Below are 22,456 nucleotides of genomic sequence, written 5' to 3' on the forward strand. Positions count from 1 at the left end.
GACAGTCTGTGGTGCAACGTGGCATTGGTGGATGGAGCGATACATGATGTCCCAGATGTGCTCAATTGGATTCAGGTCTGGGGAACGGGCGGGCCAGTCCATAGCATCAATGCCTTCCTCTTGCAGGAACTGCTGACACACTCCAGCCACATGAGTTCTAGCATTGTCTTGCATTAGGAGGAACCAAGGGCCAACCGCACCTGCATATGGTCTCACAAAGGGTCTGAGGATCTCATCTCGGTACCTAATGGCAGTCAGGCTACCTCTGGCGAGCACATGGAGGGCTGTGCGGCCCCCCAAAGAAATGCCACCCCACACCATGACTGACCCACCACCAAACCGGTCATGCTGGAGGATGTTGCAGGCTACAGAACGTTCTCCACGGCGTCTCCAGACTCTGTCATATGTGCTCAATGTGAACCTGCTTCATCTGTGAAGAGCACAGGGCGCCAGTGGCGAATTTGCGTGTTCTCTGGCAAATGCAAAACGTCCTGCACGGTGTTGGGCTGTAAGCACAACTCCCACCTGTGGACGTCGGGCCCTCATACCACCCTCATGGAGTCTGTTTCTGACCGTTTGAGCAGACACATGCACATTTGTGGCCTGCTGGAGGTCATTTTGCAGGGCTCTGGCAGTGCTCCTCCTTGCACAAAGGCGGAGGTAGCGGTCCTGCTGCTGGGTTGTTGCCCTCCTACGGCCTCCTCCACGTCTCCTGATGTACTGGCCTGTCTCATGGTAGCGCCTCCATGCTCTGGACACTGCGCTGACAGACACAGCAAACCTTCTTGCCACAGCTCGCATTGATGTGCCATCCTGGATAAGCTGCACTACCTGAGCCACTTGTGTGGGTTGTAGACTCCGTCTCATGCTACCACTAGAGTGAAAGCACAGCCAGCATTCAAAAGTGACCAAAACATCAGCCAGGAAGCATAAGAACTGAGAAGTGGTCTGTGGTCACCACCTGCCGAACCACTCCTTTATTGGGGGTGTCTTGCTAATTGCCTATAATTTCCACCTGTTGTCTATTCCATTTGCACAACAGCATGTGAAATTTACTGTCAATCAGTGTTGCTTCCTAAGTGGACAGTTTGATTTCACAGAAGTGTGATTGACTTGGAGTTACATTGTGTTGTTTAAGTGTTCCCTTTATTTTTTTGAGCAGTGTATATATATTTTTGGGGGGACGGTGAACTCAGGAGGATGGTGATTGTTTAACTACTTGTCCCTATTTTATATTTGAGAGATTATTGTTATCCTCTGGTAAAGGTTTTCATTTATACATCATAGCTTGATGTCTTTTTTCCTGACCTGCTGGGGTGCGTTTGTGGTCATCACTTTTGTCGCCGCGCGGCACAGGTTTCAGGGCGCATTGGGGAATGCCGATTGGTTGACATTTGGGTGTGCGGGTACGCTCTGTTGTTGACTATGAACGCACCCAAGGTTTTTGTTGTTGTTGTTGAGACATGCTCAAGTGGGGCTAAATAGTCCGGTCATTATTGTTGTAATCAAATTGTATTTTGTTACTTGTATTTTTGTTACAGTCAATGTACTCCATATACATATAATTTAAAATGAACCTAATTCGAGTGATGCTATGCATAGCAGGTACATTTAGCTTAAAGACTAGCGTCTAAGGATATGGGTTCTTTAACTCCCTCAGTTGGGGAGGGGGTTGGGTGGGTTTGTGGTAGGGTCAGGGTATTAGCTCACGAGATATTTACTACTTTAAACTTTCATAATTTCATTTTGTACAAGTTGTATACACTCAATGCAATTTTGATTCTTTCCTTTTCCCTATTTCTTATTTTCTTTAAAGATGTCGGCACCTAATAACTATACTTTTATGACACTTAACATTAGGGGTACTAAATGCCCAGTCAAGCGTAAATGCATTCTGAATTATCTAAAGCAGCATAAGGTTGATATAGCTCTTCTTCAGGAGACACACCTGACTGACTCTGAGCCTGATAAACTGAAGAGAGAGTGGGTGGGCCAAGTGTACTATTCATCTTTCACCTCTCGGGCAAGAGGGGTGGCCATACTCATTAATAAGAATTGCCCCTTTCAGATACAATCTCAGATTAAAGACAAAGGGGGTAGGTTTGTGATCATTCAAGGTTTCTTTAGCACTGAGCCCATTACCAATGTGAATGTGTATGGGTCTAACCATGATGATCCTAAATCTTACCAAGACATCTTTTTGAAGTTAATGTGCCCATCATCAGAGATAATTATGGCAGGGGATTTTAACTTGGTACTGGACCCTTCCAGTGATAGATCTTCCTCTAATAGTATCAACCTCACACAGGCAGCTAAAATGTTAAAAGCAGAAATGAAACACTATGGACTCGTAGACTTATGGAGATTTCACAACCAAAAGGTTAAAGAATGCTCATTTTACTCCCCTGTCCATGACAGTTACTCTAGAATTGACTTATTTCTTATTCCTGCAGCCAAGGGAAGTTTAATTACTGGGTGTAAGTACTTACCAAGATGTATATCAGATCATTCTACCCTGCTGGCTTCAGTACCAGTCAGTAGAGAAGAAGATGGAGGTTTGGCACATACTTGCTAAATAATCCCACATTTGTAACATTTCTGAACACTCATATAGACATATTTTTTAGCACCAATAACAACTCTGCCTCCCCCTAATTTTAGGAAGCTCTCCTTGCATATCTGAGGGGGCAAATCATATCCTTTAGTTCAGGTGCTCGTAAGATGTATAAGGCTAAAGTAGATTTGTTGGAGAATGAAATTAGAGATCTGGAAAATGAACATAGTGTAACATTTGACGACTCAACTCTACAAAAATTTGACTCAAAGTGATTGGAATATAACACCCTGATGACCCATAAAGCAGAAAATGCTCTTAGGAGAACAAAACAAAACCACTACGAACATGGGGATAAAGCAGGAAAGTTGCTTGCTTGGCAGATTTACATTTTAGTCATTTAGCAGACACTCTTATCCAGAGTGACTTACAGAAGCAAATGCATACATTTCATGCTTCTTTTTCTCTCTTTTTTCCCCCGGGACTGGTCCCCCGTGGGAATCGAACCCACAACCCTGGCGTTGCAAACACCATGCTCTACCAACTGAGCCATACGGGACTGTGATTATGCCTTTTAACAGGGCAGCTATGCAGAACCCAAGATAAGACGAGAGGATGCTAGTAGAGTTATTAGCTCTATTAAGCTACCCAATAACACAGTAGTTCACAGTCCTGAGGAAATTAATCTAGTCTTCAGGGAGTTTTATGAAACATTGTACAAGTCTGAAGGGGATGCCCCTGCCACAATGCATGATTTTTTGAACAAACTCAATTTACAAACTTTAACTGATGAGGATAGAGAGCACTTGGAGAAAGAGATTACATCAGAGGAAATTAGGGAATCCATTTTCAACACTGCTGGGGGAAAGTCACCAGGGTTAGACGGATTCCCTATTGAATTCTAGCGATCCTTTTTACCCAAACTATTTGAGCCTCTTTGCAGTATGTTTAATTATGCCATAGAGACAGCAAAGCTCCCAGACACACTTGAACAGGAACTGATCACAGTTTTGTTAAAACCTGGGAAAGATCCTATGCTTTGTGGGTCGTATAAACCAATATCTCTATTGAACACTTCATATAAGATTCTTGCGAAACTCATAGCTCTTAGACTGGATAAGGTTCTACCGGACTTGGTTGATATGGACCAAACAGGCTTTGTAAGAAACCGCTCATCTGCTGATAATATCAGAATATAATGTAATATTATGCATTATGTAGAGAATGACCAAGAATGTGTAGTGGCGGCTTCATTAGATGCGGAAAAAGCTTTTGACCGCATAGAATGGAACTACCTGTTTGAAGTTTTACAGAGGATGAATATTGGACCTAAGTATGTAGGCCTGATTAGATTACTGTACAAATGTCTGGTAGCTCAGATCCTGACTAATGGAAACATTTCCTCACAGTTCTCCCTATCACGTGGCACAAGGCAGGGTTGTCCCGCTAGTCTGCTCCCTTTTTCTTTGGCTATAGAGCCACTGGCAGAAGCTTTTAGATCTCATCCATCCATTCATGGTGTTCATATAGGTGGGCGTGAACATCTGGTCTCGCTATATGCCAATGACATTTTGCTTTACTTCACCAAAACAGAAATTTCACTCCGGACATTAGTTGACACCCTGAAAGAATATGGGACCTTTTCAGGATATAAAATAAACCTATCGAAGAGTATAATTATGCCTTTTAACAGGGCAGCTATGCAGAACCCAATCTTAGACCAACCATTTTCTTGGAAACCACAGAAAATGACATATCTTGGATTGCAAATTCCTTCTGAAATTATTAAGACATATCAACTGAACTATATATACTCCACTTCTCAAAAAGGTTGGGGAAGAATTGGATAGATGACGGGATTTACCAATTTCTCTTATTGGGCGGGTCAATTCTGTAAAGATGAATATATTACCAAAATTCTTGTACCTTTTTCAAACCTTGGCCTTTCCTATTCCCAAAGCTTTTTTCAAACAACTTAATAGGAAGATTTCTTCATTTCTGTGAAAGGGAAACCCCCCAGAGTGAAACACACAACTTTATGCAAACCATACTCAGAAGGAGGACTCACTCTACCTGACTTCCAGTTGTATTACTGGGCATCTCAGTTAAAGGCTGTGTGGGTATGGCAAGATACAACATCAAGTTCACCCTCTTGGAGGCAGATAGAGGAAGAGTGTCTGACCCCGGCTACATTGGCATCTATACCTTATATTAGCCCACCTAAAGCTTTGCTAGGTTTCATAAACTACCCTTTCATTAAAAACACTTTAAATATATGGATTGAAGTCTGTAAACAAACAGAAGGGCTTAGATCTATATATGAACAAACACCTTTCGAAAATAACCCCATCTTACCCAAAGCCCTGAGAGATGGTATTACATTTTCTTGGTTCAACAAAGGAATTAAAAAAATTGGTAATCTCTATAGAGAAGGTGAACTACTATCCTTTCAACAACTGGCATCTCGTTTTCAGTTACCTCAAACTCTTTTCTTCAAGTACCTACAGGTTAGGCATTATCTTGCCACTCAGCAGGGAGGTAGGATTCAGCCCATGAGTAAACCTAAAACTGATAAACTGTGGCTGGAAAGGAAAGGGGTAAAAGGTTTCATTTCCTACATGTACTCTTGGCTTCAAGCTCTGTTGGGGAATGATGAACCACTGAAAGCTTGCATGAAGTGGCATGATGACCTTGGTCTCATTTTTGAGGATAAGAAATGGGGAAAGCTCTTTTTAGATGCTCAGCGTCTTTCATTTAACACAAGGCACAAGTTGATGCAATTCAATATTTTACATAGGGTCTACTTTACACCAGAGAGACTGTACAAGATCAATTCTAAATATTCAACATTTTGCCCAAGGTGTAAAACGGGAGTGGGCTGTCACCAGGGGCGAAAATCTGATATCAACTTTGGAGGGGACAATTACATGAAATTTTCTAAAGAGCAATTCCTGAGGGGGACACCAAAAGTAGTGCTGTAAAACATAGCCTACATTGTAATATGGTAAATGTATATTGAGGAACCAAAGAAATAAGGTGTTTGCCGTACTCCTAACTACCGGTACCCAAAACTACACAACTAATCACAACAGCAATACCATTGCCTTTAACAAATCTTAGTTCAGTCACCAGTTTAAGTTGAGAGTGGGGGTATCCATGGCATTTTCCAATTATGTTCCTATTTTACAAGTCAAAAAAATGGAGAACCTTTCATAATGTTGCCAAACAAAGACTCAACAAACTTACCTGAGACTCCCTGTCTCTGCCAGTCTGTCCCTGCATAGCTGTCCCCAACTCTGCTGTCTGTGTGCCATCTGTTGCCTGCTCTGCCTAATGACATCATTGTGAAACATTTCCATTAGAATTTCATTTCTTTCTTATGAACATTTTATCAACTAGTCTGAGATATTAGGCTACTAGGGTTCTTACTTTGCGTTTTGGTGTACTGAAAAATACTCTGATGTCCGTCTTATTTTTCTGCCATTTTTCTACCTGGCTGGCTGGCTGGCTACACACACACACAGTGTGTAGGTTATTTACAGTAGGAGATGGGCTTCTATCATCTTCAATCATTCTATATGGACTTCGATCTAAAAGGTAGCTAGCAAATGTGAAACGGATTAAAATGACAAGAGTTGACAGCTGTATGAGTTCACCATTTACACAACATATGCTGCAACCTTTTGTAATTTTAATAGTTTGTTTCATATTGGCTGGCTTCCAACAATAGCTGAATTTGCAAAGCTAGCGAGCACCAATTCAGTTTCAGTGGTGTTTGCTATAATCTTTGCTACCCGGGTTAAATAAAGGTGAAATTAAATAAATAAAAGTTCCCTTGCGACAATTTAGCTTTTGCAACGAGACCATTAAATATATTTAAAGCAATGGTAGAAGAGAGTGTAGTTCTGTTCAGTTTGGACTTCAGTTTATCGCTAACCTTATCACAGGGACTTTGAAGCACTAGCTTACATCATCTGCATGCTGATCTTGGAATAAATTGACGATAGGAAAGATTCCATCTTTGACGACGCCACATAAATGGAATAGGTACTAGCTAGCTTAACCTCTTACATCTAGATGTTCCGCTAGCGGAACACCTGCTCCAATATCCAATGATGGGCGAGGCGCGAAATACAAATTACTCTAAAATCCGAAAACTTCCATTTTTCAAACATATTACTATTTTACAGCATTTTAAAGACAAGACTCTCGTTAATCTAACCACACTGTCCGATTTCAAAAAGGCTTTACAGCGAAAGCAAAACATTAGATTATGTCAGCAGAGTACCCAGCCAGAAATAATCAGACTACCCATTTTTCAAGCTAGCATATAATGTCACAAAAAACAAAACCACAGCTAAATACAGCACTAACCTTTGATGATCTTCATCAGATGACAACCCTAGGACATTATGTTATACAATGCATGCATGTTTTGTTCAATCAAGTTCATATTTATATCAAAAACCAGCTTTTTTACATTAGCATGTGACGTTCAGAACTAGCATACCCCCCGCAAACCTCCGGTGAATTTACTAAATTACTCACGATAAACGTTCACAAAAAACATAACAATTATTTTAAGAATTATAGATACAGAACTCCTCTATGCACTCGATATGTCCGATTTTAAAATAGCTTTTCGGTGAAAGCACATTTTGCAATATTCTCAGTAGATAGCCCGGCATCACAGGGCTAGCTATTTAGACACCCACCAAGTTTAGCACTCACCAATATCAGATTTACTATTAGAAAAGTTTGATTACCTTTCCTGTTCTTCGTCAGAATGCACTCCCAGGACTTCTACTTCAATAACAAATGTTGGTTTGGTCCAAAATAATCCATCGTTATATCCAAATAGCGGCGTTTTGTTCGTGCGTTCTAGACACTATCCGAATGGTAAATAAGGGTCGCGCGCATGGCGCATTTCGTGACAAAAGATTTCTAAATATTTCATTACCGTACTTCGAAGCATGTCAACCGCTGTTTAAAATCAATTTTTATGCCATTTTTCTCGTAAAAAAGCGATAATATTCCGACCGGGATTCTGTGTTTCGGCAAATAGAGGGAAAAACAGAAAGATGGGGGCGGCCAGTGCACGAGCCTAAGCCCTTTGTCCTCTGATAGACCACTTAGCAAAAGCGCTCGTGTGTTTCAGCCAGGGCTTTGAATTACGTCATTCAGCTTTTTCCCGGGCTCTGAGAGACCATGTGAGCCGTAGGAACTGTCACGTTAGAGCAGAGATCCTTTGTAATGGATAGAGATGGCAAAGAAGTTCAAGAAATGGTCAGACAGGGTACTTCCTGTACAGAATCTTCTCACGTTTTGGCCTGCCAAATGAGTTCTGTTATACTCACAGACACCATTCAAACAGTTTTAGAAACTTTAGGGTGTTTTCTATCCAAAGCTAATAATTATATGCATATTCTAGTTTCTGGGCAGGACTAATAATCAGATTAAATCAAGTACGTTTTTTATCCAGCCGTGAAAATACTGCCCCCTAGCCATAACAGGTTAATAGTTAATATTTGCGCGCTAGCTCTGCATATTCAGCTAGTGTGTGTGCGCGATTGACTGGATTAACCTTACGTCAGTTACGTTCATTGAGTGCCTTTCAGACAGTAGACACGACCCCTCTGTTATCTTGCCAACTAAGGAACTGGCAGTGGATCAAACCATTGTGAGGCAAAGGGTGGGGGGGGGTCGCAATCTTTTGAAACTTAAAAACGTGCTATTAAGTGTCTATAATCAGCACAATTGCTTTCATTGCGTATTATTAATATTATTTAAATTACATAGTTATGTTTCAGTGATATATTGGGGGGGACAAATCATATTTTTCCCAGGATGGGAAGGGTCGTGTCCCCCCCGTCCCCCCCGGGATTTCCGCCCCTGGCTGTCACAACTTCCACCGAAGTCGGTTCCTCTCCTTGTTCGGGCGGAGTTCGGCATCACTGGTCTTCTAGCCATCGTCGATCCACTTTTCATTTGTCTGGTTTTCCTACACACCTGGTTCTCATTTCCCTCATTAAATGTTGTGTATTTAACCCTCTGTTCCCCCCATGTCTTTGTGTGGAATTGTTTGTTGTAAGTGCTTGTGCACATGTTTACTGGTGCGCGTTGGGTTTTGTACCCATGTTGGTTATTTCTTTATGCCGTTGGTTTTCAAAATTAAACTGCTCCGTTCTGCTCTCCTGCATCTGACTTCACTGCCACCAGTTACGCACCCCTTACATGGGCACACTTATGCATATGTTTTTGTCCTGCCCTGAACTAAGCAATTATTGGAAAGACATTATTCAGATCTTATCACAGGTCACTAATATGACGGTAGCACTAGATCCTTCCCTTATTCTTCTTGGAGATGATTCTGTTCTACCAGTTAATATTTGTATCAAAACCAGATTCATTAAATTGGCAGTCATTGCAGCCAGTAAATGCACAGCTATTATATGGAAGTGTCACGCCTTCAGCGGAGGTCTGCAGCCCAGGGCCTTCAGCGGAGGTCTGCAGCCCAGAGCCTTCAGCGGAGGTCTGCAGCCCAGAGCCTCCAGCGGCGGCTTGGAGGTCGGAACCTCCAGCAGTGGTCTACAGCACAGTGATTCCGGTAAGGATCTACAGTCCGATTCCTCCAATCATGATCCATAGGCCTATGTTACAGAAGCGGAGGGATCTGCGGGCGGAATGAAGGTTACGCCCTGAGCCAGAGCTACCTCCGAAGCTGGAGGATCGGGAGAAGAGGAGGGTTCTGGGTGGAGCACATGAGCCGCCATAGACTGTTGTCACCCTCCCTGCCCTCCCTTTCTGTTTGGGGTTGTTGTTGTTGGGTTTTTTGGTTTGGGTGCAGTCAGAGTCTGCACCTTTGGGGGGGGGGGGGGGGGGGTCCTGTCACGTCCTGACCCTGGTATGAGGTAATTTATCCCTAGTAGATTGGTCAGGGTGTGACAGGGGGGTGTTTTGTCTATGTGTTTTGGGTTTTCTGTTTTCTATGTGGATTGTCTAGAGTTTCATTCTATGTTGTCATTTTCTATGTTGTGGCCAGGTATGGTTTCCAATCAGAGTCAGCTGTCTATCGTTGTCTCTGATTGGAAGCCATACTTAGGCAGCCTGTTTTCCTTTGGGGTTTGTGGGTAGTTGTTTCCGTTTAGTCTAGAGTACCTGACGGGACTGTTGGTCGTTTTATTGTTTTGTTGTTGAAGTGTTTTTATTAAAAATCAAAGAATGAGCACTATACACGCTGCGCCTTGGTCTCCATTCAACGACCCCTGTGACAGGAAGTGTGACACTCCGCCAAGCAAGCAGATGTGGCTAAAATAACTATCTTTCTATATTCCATCTGAAAGAATAACATACAATTTACGTAATAAACCCTTTGAATTTACTGACGTCTGGGGGACTTTCAGCAGTTTCTAGAGACGTCACCTTAGCTGCATCATTACTACTTTCTTCATTAATGTATTATTATTTGTTTTTATGTTGAATCATTTATTTTCTAGCATGGAATGTGAAAGTCATTCTGTTTCTTTTTTTGTTGTTAATCAGTGAAGCTAATACCGGCAGAGGGGAGGGAGGGGGGTGTTCCTGTGTTGGGGAGGGAAGGGTTTTGCACGATGTCCACCCATGTAGCATGGTGTTTTGTGCAGGTGGAAGGAATAACTGGGCATTATCTGTGTCATATTTTGATGATTGTTAAATAAAAAAATAAAAAAGGAAATGCCAATAAATATATTGTAAAAAAAATGTTTTGTCGTTTTCCCACCACTGGTTATTTACGTTTTAGTCATTTAGCATACGGTCACACTGGTCACCCGTGGGAATCGCACCCACAACCCTGGTGACGAAAGCACACTGTGCTTCATCAAATAGCAGAACAGAATTACCTGGTTTGAAGTTGAGATTACATTAAAAGTACATGGTGCAAGTGATCAATGCCGTTCGAGATTCTACATATACTACAGCAATTGTGAATATCTCCACAGATCCGCCACAACCTACCACAACCCGCATGCTATCTTGAACATGTACGCTTTATATGATTAACGTTACATACGAATAAATGTATACTTACAGAAACCTTAAAATGTGGCCATGGATCTGTTACTTATTTTAAGGTTGAATAAATATTGTTACATTAGTTTGTAAGATAACTTTAGGCTATTTACTGTATTACAAAAGTAATATTGAATTGTGTTTAGTGGACAACGCAACCAAATATCAACATTTAAAGGATATATTAACTGCTTGGATAGTTCAATCTAAGGCACTGGCTTAATTCCATTCTTTAACTTTTATTTTTGGTTGAGTTGGAGACGCGAAGCCAACATCTAATTTATTAACATGTTTTGTCAACAAATTAACAGGCTATTTATTGTATTTCAAAAATGATATTGAAATGTGTTTGGTCGACAACATCAATTTAGGCATCAGGCATGTCACTTCCCCCATTGGCTGACCGTGCTAATACCGAATGGGACCAAACAATTGTGGGTTTAGCGTTGACTCAAAACGAATGCACGACAACAAAACACACACAACTACTACTATTATAATATAGAAGTAAAAATACCTGTAGCTATGTTCCTATTTGGACATAATCAAAAACATTGACACCACAGCGTTTCTCGTTCTAAGATGAGCTATACTAAATAGATAATTGTGATTTTCAGATTTATTTGAGTACTGGGAATTTATTTGCCGTGCATATATGCTGATGAATTGAATATGAAACTAAAATTGTGAACGTTTTTCAAAGGCGTCTGTGTGGCGTCAGCTGGGAACGTTCCACACAGATGTTCAAAGAGCGATCGAGTTCTACGAAACTCACTAGGCCTACTCTCATTTTAATAAATTCAAAACCACTACTGTAATGAAAATAAAAGCCAATAATCTGAAAAATTACTGTCAAACTATTCTTTTTATTCAATTGTTGAATTAGGTCTATTGTCTTTAATTTTACATTTCATGTCTATTCAAGTGGTTTTGACAAACTTTTATAATGTGGACGGCTGCTATGTCATAATGTACATGATGTCATAATGAAGCATTATTTTGTTAAAATAAGACAATCCATAGACAGGTCATTGACGCTCTTCCTGAACTGAGGTAGGACCTATAATTGAATGAAATAATCTCAAATACATTACTTTTATCTTATGAGTACTTTATTTGATAAATATCTGTCAGAAAACTGTTATGTTTTGTGATTTGTGACAAAAAAGTTTTTGTTTCAAACTAGGTCTTGTGGTCTTGTGTTTCTGTTTTCAAGAATATATTGTTGAAACTGTATAGTCAAATCCTACGTGTGCAAATGATCTGGAAGTCCAAATTGAAGGTAGGCCTTAGTCTGTGAATCTTTCATTTTTATGAATTTATGAACATTTTGGCAGGAATTGGAATGTCCTTTGAAAGTGGAAAAACACTAGTTTATAATAACAACTTTGATCAAATTCTATTGAAATATATGTAATTTATTCTATATCCTTATTCTCAAACATGCTTTTTGTTGTTGTTTGCTACTCCACCGTGACTCTCAGCCATGAAAGACAGAGGGAAGTCCAGCTCACCGTTGGCTAGGACACAAGAGACCAGTCAGAACAGTTCTGAGAACAGCCTGACAGACATCCTCAGTGTCCGGAGTGCCAGTGATATTGTCCTACAGCCAATGCCACCAGGGAGAAAGAATAGCCGATCCCACTTCCACACGATGGATGTAACAAAAGAGAGGGCTGACATGGGAAGGCTTCCAATGGCCACTCCACCCATCAGCCTCCCAATGCTCACTGTGACCTCTCTCACTGTCCAAAAAATCAAAAACACCCTCAAGGTGACTAGCATGCCTCGTCTACAGCTGGAGGGACAGATGGGTAGCAAGCGTCTGGGTCCGGTCAAAACCAAAACCGGAGGGAGCACATTGACCTCCAGCCACAAGCAGGAGCCAGAGGTTAAATCCAGCAGACCACAGACACCAGGAAGCATCCCTAGGAGGCCCAATGTATGTTCCACTGCAGTCAAGGCAGTAGCTCCTTTATCTGGGACTCCATGCAGCCAGTCTGAGGTCAGGATCCAGGCCCATCCTCTCCAGAGGTCTAACATCCAGGACCAAACTCCCTGCTCTCCTCCTGCTCAGGCCAGACGGTCTCTGTCCGACGGCAGCCTCTTGCAGCCGCCATGTTCTCCTGTGGATGTCCTCCAGACTGAGGTCCAGGCCAGCAGGAGCCTGGCTCGACCCAAGACCGGGATAGCTAGGATAACAAGACATACTGATGGCAGCACTCTGAGGTTCCCTAACCAGACCTTAGAGCTTATAAACTCCATGTGTAGGAGGGAGAGCACCAATTCTTTCCCTGTGCTGCCAACCATTGCAGTGTCTGCCTCATCTGCCCAGATGGCCATCCCATTGCATACCCCAATGGTCAGCCATGTGCCTGACCTTCTGGTGCCTACTCCATCTGATTCTCTGGTTCCTTCCAGCCGAATGCCTGCCCCACCTGCCTCCCCAGTGCCAGCCCGGCCTGCCAACGCCAGATCACGGCGTGTGTCGAAGAGGATCCAGCTCTTACAGATCCGGTCTGCTATGCTGGACCAGCAGCTACCAGAACAACTGGGTGACAAACAAAGCATATTACCCTCTGAGTCCCTGTACTTCAGTAGCACTGAGAGGATGTTCCTCTGTGGTCCACCTTTAGTCTGCCACCCAGCTAACGTCGGCGGAGATGATGGCTGTCACCCCCTGCCCAGACCTACGCCCAGCCACACAGGTCACACCGACCACTCCGCTTTACTGACCAGTAGGAGAGCAGTGCAGGAAAGCGAGAAGTGCCCCTTTGAAATCCTCTTGACCCCCTTGGTCCCACTGGCAGAACAGCCTCCTATCAAGCGATGGCACATGCCCGCCTCCCGTGCCAAGGCCAAGCGGGAGAATAGCCAACGAGGGCGCAGGAAGAGAGTGAAGCCCATTCACTGGGACGTAAACTTTAAGTCTGGGCCTTTCTTCCCAGTGTGTGTCTCTCCATCACTGCCCTCGATCTTGGAGGTGGATGAAGAGTCTCTTTCTGAAGAGATGGAGCAAAGCCAGTTGTAGGGGGTCACTTTATTTAAATAGGCAAGTTAGTTAAGAACAAATTCTTATTTACAATGACGGCCTACCCCTGCCAAACCTTAACCCGGACAACACTGGACCAATTGTGCCGCCCTATGGGACCAGTGCCTTAGACCGGTGTGCCATTCGGGAGCCCTCATGGCCTCCCATGGACCAGAGAGGATCAGCCAGCATCATCCCAGTGTCTGCTCTACCTTCCATCCTAGTTCCTCCACTGCCCTTTCAACCCCAAAGCACAAAGGGCAGGTGACAGAAATGATCCAGCGCCCACCGATCCAGGCTGTTGTGCATGAGCAGCAGCAGCTACTGTCGGAAGTACTGTTGGAACAGACTTTTCCTATGAGACCCAACAGGAGCCACAAGCTGTCAAAGTACTTTCATCCCTGGGGTGTGTAGCTTCTCGAAGAGTGTTCCCTTCCTGAAGATGGACTGCTTCAACCCCTTGGGAGTATCCAGAGTATCTAGTACGCTGGTGTGATGATAGAATATGTCTATCAGTATCAATTAGAGATTAATATTAATCCACTTGTTATTCTAGTTAGGCAAATGTTAATTTATCATCAGCATGTTCCAAAGAATTCTGTTTCTATAAAGTTTTATTGCAGTTGAAAATGATCAGTGGTGTGTGTTGTTGGTTTCTTGTGAGCTATGAAGTATACAATTTTAGTAGAATGTTTATTTCTTCATTGGATTTGTTGATTTGTTGCCCAAGCAGAAGAGGTAAGTGCTGACCGGACTAATAGAAGTGAAGGTGTTTCCAGAGGCCAACAACACAGAGCAGGTTAGAGAAGCTTCAAACCTAACTAACCACACACGCACAAACACTGTAACCAATTTAGGACTCCTCACAAATACATACCTTTTGAGGACCATGCTTTCCAGACATCATAGAAGCACAGAAATTACACTCATGAGAAAGAAAAAAAATCTATTGAGTTAATCACGTAAAGTTTCTGACTCCTTGAAAAAAGTTCACTTGTAATTTTACCAACTTCTTGAAACCGTACATTGCAAATCAAATCGTATTGGTCACATATACACATGGTTAGCAGATGTATATGCGAGTGTAGCAAAATGCTTGTAATCTTCTAGTTCCGACCATGCAGTAATATCTAACAAGTAATCTAACAATTTCACGACAACTACCTTATACACACACAAGTGTAAAGGAATAATTAACAATATGCACATATAAATATAAGGATGAACGATGGCCGAACGGCATAGGCAAGATGCAGTAGATGGTATAGAGTATAGTATATACATATGAGATGAGTAATGTAGGGTATGTAAACATTATATAAAGTGGCATTTTTTAAGTGACTAGTGATACATTTATTACATCGAATTATTAAAGTGGCGAGAGATTGAGTCTGTATGTTGGCAGCAGCCACTCAATGCATTGCAATGCATTGCCATCATCCATGGAGAGAATGCCTCCTATGAAATCTATAAAAGCTATCCAACTGCCTACATTGTATCTAATGGAAGCGTAAAATAATTAATAAGTTTAAATTCTCGATATTTGACGCATTCATTCTATTTTAAGACTGAAAATATTCATGTAGAATGCCACAATGATGCAACACGGATGGCAACTCAACGGCTGTAGTGTAGTTCTTCTGTAAAGTATTTAAACTGGAACAACCATTTCAGTAATGGATTCAATATATCCAAGTAACAGATTAATAGTTTAGAATTTTTTTTCTTTATTTTCTGTAACATTCAAAGTCAGCAGGCTTTGTATTCTTGAGACCTTAGTCACTCCAAAAGTGAACCACCCACCTGGAAAAACTTCCCCTGGACAGTGAGTGTCAGGCCCTGACCTGAGAGAGCCATTTTTCTCTGTTTAGTTAGGTCAGGGTGTGATATGGGGTGGGCATTCTATGTGTTTTATTTCTATGTTTTGGCCGGGTATGGTTTCCAATCAGAGGCAGCTGTCTATCATTGTCTCTGATTGGGAGCCATACTTAGGCAGCCTTTTCCCACCTGGGTTTTTGTGGGTAGTTGTTTTCCGTTTAGTTGTCTGTGGCCTGACGGAACTGTTTGCTTTCGTTTTTGTTTATTTGTTTAAGTGTTTCATTATAGTAATAAATATGAGCACTCAACACGCTGCGTTTTGATCCACTCCTTTTGACGATCGTAACAGTGAGATAGAGGACATTCGTCATCTACTGATGAGTTTAAGTCCCATTAAATCCTCAGAAGTACACCAAGATAGCCAGAAGCATCTCATACACTTATTTTCTCTGATCTGCAACTATTCTGTTGTGTACATAGAACTTTACTGCTCTCCAGTCCCTGTTTACTAGCGCTTGGGGAGAAGCAGCAATGCATTTCTCAGTCTTGTTTTTCCCATTCGGATAAAATTCATCAAGGAATCTTCAAGGGCATCCACCTCTATTGTCGACCAATACCTTTTGTTCCTTTGGCACCTTTTGTCACACCCTGACCTGAGAGAGACGGTTTGATTCTCTATGTGGTTAGGTCAAGGTGTGGGGTGGGCATTCTATGGTGTCTATTTCTTTGTGTTGAGCAGAGTATGGTTCCTAATCAGAGGCAGCTGTCTATCGTTGTCTCTGATTGGGAGCCATACTTAGGCAGCCTTTCCCCACCTGTAGTTGTGGGATCTTATTTTTGTACTGCTCGTTATAGCCTGCAAGACGTGATGGTCGTTTGTCATTGTTTGTTCTTTTGTTGAAGTGTTCTAAATTAAAATAAATTCAAGATGAACACGTACCACGCTGCACCTTGGTCTACTCCTTTTGACGATCGTTACACCTTTGGAAAGAGATGGCATTATGAATGACTACATTAAAAAAAGGTTGACTACAATACAGTACTTGAACATCTCTCTGTATTAACTCTACAAGGTTACAGCTGTATCTGCAGAGAGTGTGTTGAGATTAAACTAACAATCCCAACTAAATAACTACATAGATAAGGATGTGAGAGGAGAATGTGAAATGCTGACATCAAGGCAGACTCAATCTGTATGGAATCTAAGCCCAACAACCTGTTTGCAATGTAATATTCTAATAAAAGCAATACCTATTAAATCAAGTTCCCTCCCTCAAGAAAAACAATGTAAAGCGTTGTAATCCTTCTGTGTTATCATCTATCCTGACACACTAGTTCCAGATCTAACATCTTGACTTGTGTCCAATCCAAACTGAACCGTTCTGTGCTGGCATGGTTGGAAATACACTAACTGATAAAGACAGTATTGATCTGGACCAGCACAGTACGGCCATAAATTGACACTACAGAGTGAAAATGCACTGACTGAAGGCAGCAGGAAACATGCTTACCGTGTGAGCCTCTCATTTGTCCCAGCTTTCCCTTGGTCATTGGCTGTTTAGCCCGAATCGCTGACATCTCTCCTGGAAAACATGTCAAAAAGGACATTGTAATTAAGAATAGGTCCATGTGTATGTAAGGTATAGGCATACAGGTCAGATTTTCTTCATAGAAATTGCCTTCCTCTGATGGCCCTGGGACACAACCATCTTCACTGTTGTCAATACTGGTTATTGAGTCATCAGTCTTGTATCCAAGCATAGCTTTGGTCAACTGTATTGCAGAAAAAAAGTATCTTGGATAACTAGATAGATATCAAAGTATTTGGACACTGGTACATTTTGATTAGTTATGGCTCTGTGCTCCTCTACTTTACATTTTCTAATAATACAATGAATATGGGATGAAAGTGCAGACTTGCCTGTCTTTGATTTACAAAGCTGATTCACAAGAACTTACAGTATGTGCTGGTGTTGAATGACACTAACTTACGTATACGCTGTCTGTTCTGATCAACGGCAGTGCATCATCCAACACATGGACTATCGACCCAGAGGTACTGGCAGCCTCGGTGTCTGACATCTAAGGATACAATAAAATGAAATTAGCCATGTGCAAATTAGGCAATTGAATATGATTCAACCATCCCCAGTATCCTCATTCTAAACAACTGACGAACCTGAGCTTCGGGATTTATTATTTCCTTTTCAAATCTGGCCTACAAGTTGAATTATGTTTCTTTTAGAGTTTCCATGCGTCTTCTTAGCCTCTGCAGTGCCTTTGTAAAGGAAGACAAGTTTCAAAAAGAATGGTTGAGACTTAAAAGAATGACAAGATTGCTCGGCACACAACAAAGGGGATGGGCTGGGGGACACCAATGACTTATCATTGACTGATAGCGGTCCTACAAACATCTATTACAATTTCCTTTCAGATGACTTTCAAGGTAAAAAAGCAAGTATAAGCATAACATAAGCACATTATGCAAGTTCCTGGATGCAACTAAAGCTGATCTGCTTTTATGGATGGACTAAACGAGAAACAGTATGAGTGATATGGCTAAAGCAAGGCATGTGAATTGGCACAGCCCTACCAAATGTTAACCTTTCCACAATCCTTATTCCTGTTGTGGTGTTACACTCTTTTACGTGCAAAGCCAAAATAACTAGCAACTTATTTCTCTTTGAGTAAGAAAGGGCACTAAAAAAACTGCCAAAACTTCAATAAAATAATTTAAATGGGGGGATTTATATAAATATTTCAGCACACATGCATGCTTATGACTTGACAAAACAGATGAAAAAGAACTGGCTTTTCTAGCTAGCTTGTAAACCAATTCAAGTTACACTAGCAATATTATTTTCTAATGCATGTAACATTGGGTTAACCACAATCATGTATTCTGAATCAAAGACATGTTACCAATTATGCTAAACTAGCACGCTAACCCCTGGCTAGCTCGCTAACCGCTAGCTAGCACACTAATCGCTAGCTAGCACGCTAATCATTAGCAAGCAGTAAATAAGTAGAAGGTAAAAACATGCAAAGTAACAATTGCACATTAATGAATTGTTTGGATAAACCCAACAAGTTCATTCTCATGACGCAGTATATCTGACACAATGTGGCTTTCGGACATTGTCAATGCATGTTGGATTCCACCGAAAGACATACATGAGCTAACATTCATTACAAATAAAGACAACGGGAACATGCTTGCTTGCCAATACACCAAATACAATTTTAGTTAAAATATTGGTTAACTTAGTTAATAGCTAACCTTATTGCAGGAATGTGAACGTCTACAACCATCATCCTCTTCATTAAAAAACGTGCTGCACAGCTACTTTTGTTGTGATCATGCTCAGACAGAGACAGGCTTGCCAGGTCAATTCCAAATTTCTATGAAAACCAGGTAAAAAACCCACGTTCAAAGCCTGAAACCTATCACAATTTCAGAAGATTACAGGGAAATTAATGGCTTTTTTTAACTACCATGTTGGTAACGGTGCAATATAGAAGTAGTATTAAAAACTTGCACCCAGCGACCAAAACTTTTCACCTGCAGCAAAGTTTTAAAAGTACCTCAATAAAAGACATATAGTTTACGTGGCAACCCTAGGGAGAGATTTGTCACTGCAGCATGGGGGAGATGGGAACTGTGTTGACCTGTGACATTTTTGATAGTTTGGTACTTTGTGCACTCTGCAGTGGGGGAGGGGCTGGATCTCCAGCAGAAATTATGGAGAGTAGACAATGATTCCATCAGCCCAGATTTCTGAATATGTGTGCAATATTATTACTGTCACCTACATTTCCTTAGACAGTTTGGGTTTGTAGCTTACACAATCAGTATCAGTGAGGTGTTAAGTGCAGCTACTTGAATGGTCTGTAGACTTGCTGACACAAAAGTAGCTTATGGCAGGTTAAGATTCTAACTAGCAACCTAACCCCTCAGCAATCAGCTTCACTACCTGCACACAGACCAAACAGCCTAGTGATATTAACAGCCATCTCTTGCTATAGGCACTCAGCTACTCTCACCATCTCTCTTTGTCTCTCATAACAGGCCTTTTAAAAAAAAATCTTATTCGCATTTACCCTCCACTAGACCCCTGGTTTCACAAGGTGGAATAAAATGTACTGATAATAAGTGATTTCAGGTTTGTACTGCTGTGAAGACTTAGGCCTTTACATCAGCATTGGTCTCTTTGCAAAAATCCTCAAGAAAACTCATAATAAACTTGGGTAGCTGATGTGTAACTGATGTTCATATCTTAAAGGACAAGTCACTATAAGCTTTTGTCAGGAATCAGGACTCGGTTAATAAAGCCAACACAACTGCATGTTTTACAAATGGTAGGCTATCTAATGGTAGGCCTAGTTATAAAATTACATTATAGGCCGACACTGTACACTATAGGCCTATTTCTTTGCCGGATTGGAGAATGTCTGCAATTGTCATGCCTAGTGCAGCAAAATGGCCAAAACATGGCCTGGACATGGATGAAAAGCACCTTTTCAAAATGTGGTAGAACTGAGTGAACATAAGGCGGACCCCAGGATTTCAGCTTCCTGTGTTAGCTGTTGTAATCCTCTTGCTGTGTTTATTTGTAGATAGACTCACCCCAACAGGGAGTTATGAGTTGGGAGGTATAATCAAAATGTCTGCTTAATGCTTTTGAGGGAGCAGCAGAAAAGTGTATCCAAGAAGGGGTGCCCCTTGCTAGAATTGTTAGTTGTAGCAGTAGCCATGTAATGGCAGCAGTGTTGTAGTCGAGTCACTAAAGCATAAGTTCCAGTCAATTCACAAGACCCTATGGCTAAGTCTGAGTTGAGTCAAAGTCACCAATGTTTGAGTCGAGTCGAGTCACAAGTCCCTATGGCTGAAATAAGAGTCCCTGTGTTTGAATCCTGATCCAAGATTTCAAGTCTAAGACAATGGGTCCATATTAACTTAATATTAAGTTATTAACCCAGTCAAATAGTGTCAGGGGGGAATTTGATCAATCATTTTTTACATTCATGTGCAAACAAATGTTTATATGCTACAGGTCAACCAGATTGTCAGCTAGCTAGCTAGCTAATTAGGTAACATGATTGAACATGGTGTGGCTGCACAGCTTCTCTATCTTTGATGTAGTCTAAACAGAAACTGAAAGACACAGACAGACAGATAAACTTTTATAAACTATACTGATGTCAGATATTAGTGGCTAATGTTCACATTCTGTGGAGGTCAACTGCTCCTAGATCTGTGTGTGTGTGTGTGTGTGTGTGTGTGTGTGTGTGTGTGTGTGTGTGTGTGTGTGTGTGTGTGTGTGTGTGTGTGTGTGTGTGTGTCTGTGTGTGTGTCTGTGTGTGTGTGTGTGTGTGTGTGTGTGTGTGTGTGTGTGCGTAAGTGCGTGCCTGTGTGGTTAGGTTTGAATCTTCTCTAACCTGCTCTGTGTTGTTGGCTTTTGGAAACACCTCTGGTTGTCAGCGCTCTCTGTGATAGAAGATTGGCCTTAGCGCAGCAGCTGTGGCAGACAGATTCTGCTCGTGAGTGTTCAAGGTACAAAGATGGTGTACCTCAGATGGTGTTCAAGGTACAAAGTGTTCAACCTCCTTTAGTTACAGACCTTTAGTGCCCCCCTTGTGGAATATCACGTGTCGTTACATGGGGATCAACATTTGTTTTTGAGGGTTGCAAAAAAAAACATGGATAATGTTAGAATAAAATCATGCAGAGGAAGCTTTATTCAAAAGATGGAGGATGAGACATGACGTGTTGAACAGTGTCAGGCTTCAGATATAAAGAAAAACGATACAGTTACTGCCTTGCAGGGTTGAAAGGGCAGTGGAGGTACTAGGATGACAGGCAGGGCAGATGCTGGGATGATGCTTGCTGATCCTCTCTGGTCCATGGGAGGCCATGAGGTCTCAGGGCTCCCGATTGGCGCAGCGGTCTAAGGCACTGGTCCCATAGGGCGGCGCACAATTGGCCCAGTGTCGTCCGGGTTAGGGTTTGGCCAGGGTAGACCGTCATTGTAAATAAGAATTTGTTCTTAACTAACTTGCCTATTTAAATAACGGTTAAAAAAAACTAAAAATTAAGATTGTGTGTGTGTGTGTGTGTGTGTGTGTGTGTGTGTGTGTGTGTGTGTGTGTGTGTGTGTGTGTGTGTGTGTGTGTGTGTGTGTGTGTGTGTGTGTGTGTGTGTGTGTGTGTGTGTGTGTGTGTGTGTGTGTGTGTGTGTGTGTGCGACCCCTACAACTGGCTTTGCTCCATTTCTTCAGAAAAAGACTCTTCATCCACCTCCAAGATCGAGGGCAGTGATGGAGAGACACACACTGGGAAGAAAGGCCCAGACTTAAAGTTTACGTCCCAGTGAATGGGCTTCACTCTCTTCCTGCGCCCTCGTTGGCTATTCTTCCATTTCCGCTCGGCCTTGGCACGGGAGGCGGGCATGTGCCACCGCTTGATAGGAGGCTGTTCTGCCAGTGGGACCACGGGGGTCAAGAGGATTTCAAAGGGGCACTTCTCGCCCACCTGTACGACTCTCCTACTGGTCAGTAAAGCGGAGTGGTCGGTGTGACCTGTGTGGCTGGGCGTAGGTCTGGGCAGGGGGTGACAGCCATCATCTCCGCCTACGTTAGCTGGGTGGCAGACTAAAGGTGGACCACAGAGGAACATCCTCTCAGTGCTACTGAAGGACAGGGGCTCAGAGGGTAATATGCTTTGTTTGTCACCCAGTTGTTCTGGTAGCTGCTGGTCCAGCATAGCAGACCGGATCTGTAAGAGCTGGATCCTCTTCGACACACGCCGTGATCTGGTGTTGGCAGGCCGGGCTGGCACTGGGGAGGCAGGTGGGGCAGGCACTCGGCTGGAAGGAACCGGAGAAGCAGATGGAGTAGGCACCAGAAGGTCAGGCACATGGCTGACCATTGGGGTAGGCAATGGGATGGCCATCTGGGCAGGTGAGGCTGACACTGCAATGGTTGGCAGCACAGGGAAAGAATTGG

General features: G+C 42.3%; 1 long non-coding RNA gene across 1 annotated transcript; it reads right to left on the reverse strand.

Moving 5' to 3' along the window:
• Positions 1 to 15,390: 15,390 nt before the first annotated feature.
• LOC145861078 (uncharacterized) lies at positions 15,391 to 17,533 on the reverse strand. The gene is made up of 3 exons (XR_014380841.1): positions 17,445 to 17,533; positions 16,964 to 17,035; positions 15,391 to 16,433 (listed from the first exon to the last, which is right to left on the reverse strand). It is a non-coding gene; the product is annotated as an uncharacterized LOC145861078 (long non-coding RNA).
• Positions 17,534 to 22,456: the final 4,923 nt, after the last annotated feature.

The sequence above is a fragment of the Salmo salar genome, chromosome 16 (assembly GCF_965601325.2).
Source record: "Salmo salar chromosome 16, fSalSal1, whole genome shotgun sequence".
NCBI lineage: Eukaryota > Metazoa > Chordata > Actinopteri > Salmoniformes > Salmonidae > Salmo > Salmo salar.